A 7,403-nucleotide genomic window follows, 5' to 3' on the forward strand; every position below is an offset into this window, starting at 1 on the left:
TTTATGTATTGCAGTGGTTACACACAGCACAGGAACTGCGCTCTATCGACAAGTCAAGAACCATTAGCATGTAGTTATTCTATTAAACGCTTCGGTGTATCCAAGAAATAATATATAGATATAGATTGTTTGGGAACAATCACAGTTTCACGGGAACCGAAGCTGCATTGCTATTGGTGATTTGGGAGCAATCGCAGGTTTCATTCGCAGTTTGGTGAAAGCGGCCATGCCATTGGTGGTAAAGGCGCAATCACAGTTTCCATATCGACTAAGTGCTAGTCTTGCGATCACTCGATATCTATCACATGTTGTGATTTTATATGCTCTGCTATTATTTTTTTGGGAACAGTCACAGTTTCTTGGGATCTAAAGTTGCCTTGCTTTTGGTCATGTGAGAGCAGTCACAGTTTACTGAACGCTGCTCTGTCATTGGTGGTATGGGCACAATCACAGTTTCCGAACTCCTGCATTTGCCACATCGGCTGGAGCGCTGTCTGCTGTAATATGGAAAGTTTTTGAGTAAACAGCACGTTCTATTAACATAACACGTCATTTGTGTATCGTTTCAAAATATTTATACGTAAAGAGCACATTTCATGCATGAATAGAAACTAAAATAATTAACTAAATTTTGCGGTAAAATTAAATTAAATTTTGTCCCAAAATCAACTAATAAAATTAATATTGGTAATAGTCCAAATTGGTTTTTGTAAATCACTGTCGATGAACTCAAAAATTAACAGAAATATTAAAAACATAAACAAACTAATATTAGTGTGTAGAGGGGGGGAAAAACACATGTTTATTTAACATTTAAGTTAATTCCAAATAAAATGTATTGCTTTTTTAATAACTATAAGTATATATTTATTGTAGCTGTTTTGTAAGACATTATGTTTACACATTTTGAATTCCGCAAACTTACTGTCAATAATATTATAAAAACGTCCAAATATCACTCGTTTTCCTTATCTTAGCAGAAGGATCCATCAAAAGTCTAAAAATTAAATACTCATAGAGTGCAGGTTCTGCTCAAGCCACATAAAATTAAACTTGATTAATTTAACATTCTATGCATCGCTTTCTCTCATTTAGTTGATAGTTTTGATATACGGTAAAATAATGTTTTTAATATTTCTGTTAATTTTTGAGTTCATCGACAGTGATTTACAAAAACCAATTTGGACTATTACCAATATTAATTTTATTAGTTGATTTTGGGACAAAATTTAATTTAATTTTACCGCAAAATTTAGTTAATTATTTTAGTTTCTATTCATGCATGAAATGTGCTCTTTACGTATAAATATTTTGAAACGATACACAAATGACGTGTTATGTTAATAGAACGTGCTGTTTACTCAAAAACTTTCCATATTACAGCAGACAGCGCTCCAGCCGATGTGGCAAATGCAGGAGTTCGGAAACTGTGATTGTGCCCATACCACCAATGACAGAGCAGCGTTCAGTAAACTGTGACTGCTCTCACATGACCAAAAGCAAGGCAACTTTAGATCCCAAGAAACTGTGACTGTTCCCAAAAAAATAATAGCAGAGCATATAAAATCACAACATGTGATAGATATCGAGTGATCGCAAGACTAGCACTTAGTCGATATGGAAACTGTGATTGCGCCTTTACCACCAATGGCATGGCCGCTTTCACCAAACTGCGAATGAAACCTGCGATTGCTCCCAAATCACCAATAGCAATGCAGCTTCGGTTCCCGTGAAACTGTGATTGTTCCCAAACAATCTATATCTATATATTATTTCTTGGATACACCGAAGCGTTTAATAGAATAACTACATGCTAATGGTTCTTGACTTGTCGATAGAGCGCAGTTCCTGTGCTGTGTGTAACCACTGCAATACATAAAATCTTTTAATCTCTAACATTGTAGGTTTTATATTTGTATTTTACGAATGTAATAATCTTTTGAGGAGCAATTATGTAACAACATTAGATAATTATTATAACTTTTGACAATTAGCTTTCCCTTTAAGCGAATGGTATTTTCGTACTAGAGGAATTTATCTCCAATAAATTTAACTCTCTGCAATATATTTTCGTCGTTGGTAATTAGAATGATTAATTCGTGTAATATTTACCGCTCAGACTGTGCTGTTCCCTTAAATAGAAACGATCATCGATATCTTGCTTGCACTCCGAAGAGCACACTCAAGATGTTCTCACGCTCCAGGAACAGCACTATGCCTCATCATCACGGCTGAAATCCACTCCAAAGTTTAGAGAAGAAGAGAAGACATATACTACAGAAATGATCCTGTGAAGTATAGTCTTAACAAGTTATGATATTTACTTAAAATATATATCTCTATAAACTAATTTCGTTGTTGTAAATAGAATTAATTTACTACAGAAAAATTTACAAATTTAATAAATTTTAATCTGAAACAACTTAATTAAAATGTAAATATTATTAAAACATAGCTAATTTCTTCTATTTTCACAAAATTAAACATACTGTGAATAGAAATATAATTATAAACATTTCAACTTTGCGCCATCTATAGAGCGATTTTACTACTACGTTTTGTAAGTTGTCGTACAATTGAGAAATTACCAACTCCGTAATAAAAAATCCTACTTATAATATGAACTAAATAAATTGAATAAAATTTATAAAAAATAATTTACATCAGAAAATCATTTAAATACCTATATTTGAACATGCGCCTTCATTTGGTAATAGGCATTAATTTGACTATATTATGAGGTCACTGATCTTCTAGAACAGAAACAGTAGAAATCTTCTCAGCGAACCAGAGTGTAGTTCTTTTGGTATGTTAGTTTATATTTTATAAGCTCTCATAACAACTAACTAAAAACCTTAACTAATTTTGGGTAATTTCTACAGAAATAATGAAATTATATAATATTCATGAATAAAAGAAAGTCAAAGAAAAAATTATAAAATATACGAAGGAGATATAAATAATTCAAGTCGTCATCTTGGATTCAACCGCTCAATATTCAAAATTTTAAACTTTAAAAGTGTAATTGTTATCAACAGTTTTACATTTTAGGCTATACATATAATCTCAATCCCACTGACTGACTCACTCACGCATCTCGAATTCTTCGGAACCATAAGATTTACATACCTAAAATTTGGCTCGAATATTATTATTTTTTGCTACATAGACATCCGATAAAAACTATTTTTTTACGAAAATCAGCTCCCAGTGGCGGTTGCGGGGGCATTAAAAATAAAAATGTCCAATTTTGGTCAAAATATCCATGAAAACAGCTGTTCCATTTTCCATTATTGTATCTTCCTTCGTCTCCATTGTTACATTCTTCGGCTCCAAGTAACAGTTATTGCATTGTCGTCTCCTAATTAATTTTTTTTATTCGTTAAATGTTCCAGGAATGCAGTTGCACTGCCTCAAACTGAAGGTTTTCTCACCAATCATTTTTCTGCAGAATTTGATTTCGCCGAAATTATGTAATAGCACATGATTGTATTCAATGTGACGTCACTAGGCTGTCCCTCCCTCTTTGATTTTTGCCTGGCTGCCCAGCTGCTCTAGGAAGAGAATGGTTCAGCCAGATTGGCCCGGGAGGAACCAGCTCGAATACTTAATTATTCAAAGCCTGTGTTAGCAGAATATCTCTTTTATTCATACAGAGACTCTTAACATAGGGCTGGCCCAGCTCCGCCAGCAACAGTCTGAAGCTTTGCACTGCAACGCGAGTTTTGTACACTTACTCCACAACTGACACACAGTCCTGCACAAACTATACACAACATTGAAAATCTAACTCTAAACCCATATATGTACAAACTAAGCGGGAAAGAGAGATGACTGTTCCTTGGTAAAGCATGCGGTCCTATCATTGGACTCTCCCCGTCCCATGCTAACGTGCCGGTAATTCGTAGTCTATCCTGTCGCTGTCCGCGTGCCGCGATTGGCCCATGCCTGCTGCTTGATCTATTGAGCTAACGACGCTGCCCGACCGAGCTCGCTCCCAGACGAGGGCACAGTGGCGAGGCGTGAGGTTTACATGAGGGGAAGCAACAACTCCGTTTACCCCAAAACACGCCCGGGGGGGGGGGGGGGTGTTTCCGGGGGCCCTCCCATGGGAAAATATGGATTTCAAGGTACAAAAGGGTACTATTTAAGTAGTTTTTTTAACTGAACATTGACTAGTCCACAGGTAGAAAAATTGACTTTTTTTTTGTTTAAATTATAAATTATTTTTGAAAAATAATAATGTTTGACTACATTATTCTGATAAAAAATACCTACTCTACATTATTTATATACTAAGTGGTACAAAATATATAAACTGCTGTCACCCGACCTATGTGAAAGGCCCGGGGGGTACCTGACGGGCGCTACGGGCGTCGCGGTGCTCTTGTTGTCCGGAGGGGCGCCAGGCTAGCGGACTGCTAGGCCGTTGATGTTGGGTCGTGGGTACTCTGCCCCCGCGTGCCCCGCCAGGTACACGGCTTGAATCTACCCTGAATGGTTCTCTCTTGACTGTGAAGGCCGCTCGGCCGTGTGGAGGACGGGAGACTCCGGAAAATTAGTATACACGAGTTGGTGAGAATTACCTTTAATCTAGTCCCGCTACCAAACACTCTCACCAACACTTGGCGACGTCTAGCCATAGGCGTGCGCAGGACTTCAGTAGTGGTGGTGCCAGATTACACAACAGCCCTGTCATTCACGGACCCCGAGCCTAAAGCGGGAGGTCTGGGGGTTCTCCCCCGGAAAAAGTTGGATTTAAAAGCGCAAAATGGTGCTATTTAAGGTGTTTCCGAACAAAAACATTAAATACACCGATGTAAAATTTTTAACATTTTTTATGACAAATTATGGCTTTGAATGTTTTAATCACCAAGAAAACTACTAAACTATTCACAGTTTTAAGCTTTGTTGAGCCATAAAGTAAATTGCACAAATTGTTTGCACGGAATTCATGCTGGTGGCTTTGAAAAACCGTACATGTTTTCTGAAGACGCCAAATAAATTCTAGAAAAAACATTCTCAAATGTTAAGTTTTAATATCAACAAATCAAGGGAGTATTTGTAACATACCTTAAATATGTAAAATATTAAAATAATAAAAATACACAAATAAGAGTGGGCAAAAGTTTTTACTTTTGGAATACAACAAAAATGTTTTGTCGGCGACTGAATTTAAGTCATCGAGTAAGCCTATCCTTTTAACTAACTAAACTCTCTCTCTTTTTTTTAAATAAACCCTGGCGGACGGCGGCTATTATTCCGTGCACCTGCCGAGTGGAGTGAACAGTGGACACCGAGCGCGCATTCTATGTCATTCGAGGAGAACTATGAGAAGTATTTACATTTCAGAAGTTTCGTAGCTGCGGCCCGCGTGTACTACAATACAAGTAATTGCAACTGGCTTTTTTCCGTGTGTATAGTTGGTTCAATTGATAATTGATATACTGATAGTGTTATGAGCACATATCTGTAACTCGACACGATTGGAAAACATATTTTTTGGAAATAATACGGATTTTTTGTAAGTATGTATTATTTCTGCTTGTAAAAAACAAAATAACGTTAACCCTAATGGTGGTGCCAAGGCACCTGTGGCACCTACCGTGCGCACGCCTATGCGTCTAGCCGTTACACGATTAACACAGAAAAAACATAACGCTACGCGACATTAATGGTTACCGCGGCAGTCTCGCGGGACGCGGGTCGATGCTCGCTGGAGATGGCCAGCGCCGAACATTAACGGGTGCAGGGGGTGCTCTATGAGCGGGCTCCTAAATTCGCTCCTAAATTCGGCGAAACACTTACGTGTGTGCAGCCGGCAGGCATATGCACGGCGTCCTTAAGTAAAAACACTTTCGCTGGAGTCGGCCAGTACCGTAAGTTTTGTGCTACGATACGTAGCGCGGTATCACACTGAAGACGGTCGGGATAGGCCCGGCTCCGCAAAATACGCGCCGAGTCGACTTGGGCAGCGGTGAATTAACAAAAGGTTTTAAATTTAAAGATTTAGTACAGAATAAAAAGTAATAAAATGAAAGAAACTTGGATGCTGCCCACGGACACACGTCTGTTCCCGGCGCGGAGTGGTTCGAGACTGCCGGACATGGCCGCCTCGCAAGGAAGAGAAACTTTCTCTTCTTTGTGAGTCGGCGTCAAAAAACTTATATTAATTTAATTTACTATATTACCAGTTAAAACATGTTCCAGGTGCCCAATTAAAATGTAGCACCTGGTAATTGGTGCTTAAGGCTTAACAATAGTTTTAATGTATTTAATTATTTAAAATGTGACATCAAGTTGGCGACTGTAAATTTACTACCATGTTGTCCCACTGTGAATTGTTTTAGAGGGACTTATCCTATTCCGACATTCACGGGCATTTTAATCAAGGCCAGTGGCCGCGGTGACTGTTAATTTGGTTTGTTGTCTATTGGGGTCACGCCCGAGGCGCTCGCCTGACTCAATCCGGCTGGGCAAGGGGCGCGCTCCGAAAACGGGATACGGTACTGGCGGTGCGGAGCACGGGCTTAAAGGCCATGGTCGGTACGACGTCAACCTATCACTCTAAACCAAGTACATAATAATATTTAGAACTATAATCACACTTTTCATACATAAATATTAACCTATCAGCATCTGAAAAATTATAACTTTCTGTATGGTCATATCCGGATTTAAAATTTTTTTTTTTTCTAACCTAACTAAAACTAAGTGTATTTTGGAGGGGTCCGGGTTAGGGAGGGACCTAGGTGCGTCTCAGGCCGAAGCCTATACGCCTAGTCATGCTGGGATTAGCCATGCAAGGAGAGGGTCGCATGCATCATGTGCTAGGAGGGGATTGGCCAGCCATGGCAGCGATTGGCGCCATGACTAACTCCCCTCACTCTTAAATCTAGACTATAACTAGAGATAGGTTGGGCCCAGGTAAAACCTGCATAGACACAGGGAAAACCCTGGGCACATTCATGCGGGATGCAAATTGGCATGCATTACGTGTAGGAGTTTACAGGAGACAGAGGATGGTCTGGATGAAGTGTTGGACAGAGTAGAAAAGAGTCTACCATGCGGGGGTTGGGAACTTGGACTCGTAGTCCGCTTTGCTTTTTATCCAGGACTGGATTTAGTGACCAGGGACGCAAGCGCCCCTGGTGGTGAGTGGTTGCACTGACCACTCACTCCGCCGCCAGTCAGCACCTAAAAAACTAAGAAACTAAAACAGAAAAAAGATAAATGACTTACAAACTAGGCATTTCGTTACGAAATATGCAAACACCCAACTCAGGGATGGACGTGCAGTGCTTAAGATAAAACTAAAATAAGAACTAAAAATATATATATATATTTTTTAATTTTTTTTATTTTTTTATTTTTTTATTTTTTTTTAGATTTTTTTATTATTA

General features: G+C 38.6%; 1 non-coding gene across 1 annotated transcript; it reads right to left on the reverse strand.

The window, feature by feature from the left end:
* Positions 1-2,110: 2,110 nt before the first annotated feature.
* LOC134542519 (small nucleolar RNA U3) lies at positions 2,111-2,305 on the reverse strand. Its single transcript, XR_010076805.1, has one exon. It is a non-coding gene; the product is annotated as a small nucleolar RNA U3 (small nucleolar RNA).
* Positions 2,306-7,403: the final 5,098 nt, after the last annotated feature.

The sequence above is a fragment of the Bacillus rossius genome, assembly GCF_032445375.1.
Source record: "Bacillus rossius redtenbacheri isolate Brsri chromosome 4 unlocalized genomic scaffold, Brsri_v3 Brsri_v3_scf4_2, whole genome shotgun sequence".
In the NCBI taxonomy this organism is placed as follows: domain Eukaryota; kingdom Metazoa; phylum Arthropoda; class Insecta; order Phasmatodea; family Bacillidae; genus Bacillus; species Bacillus rossius.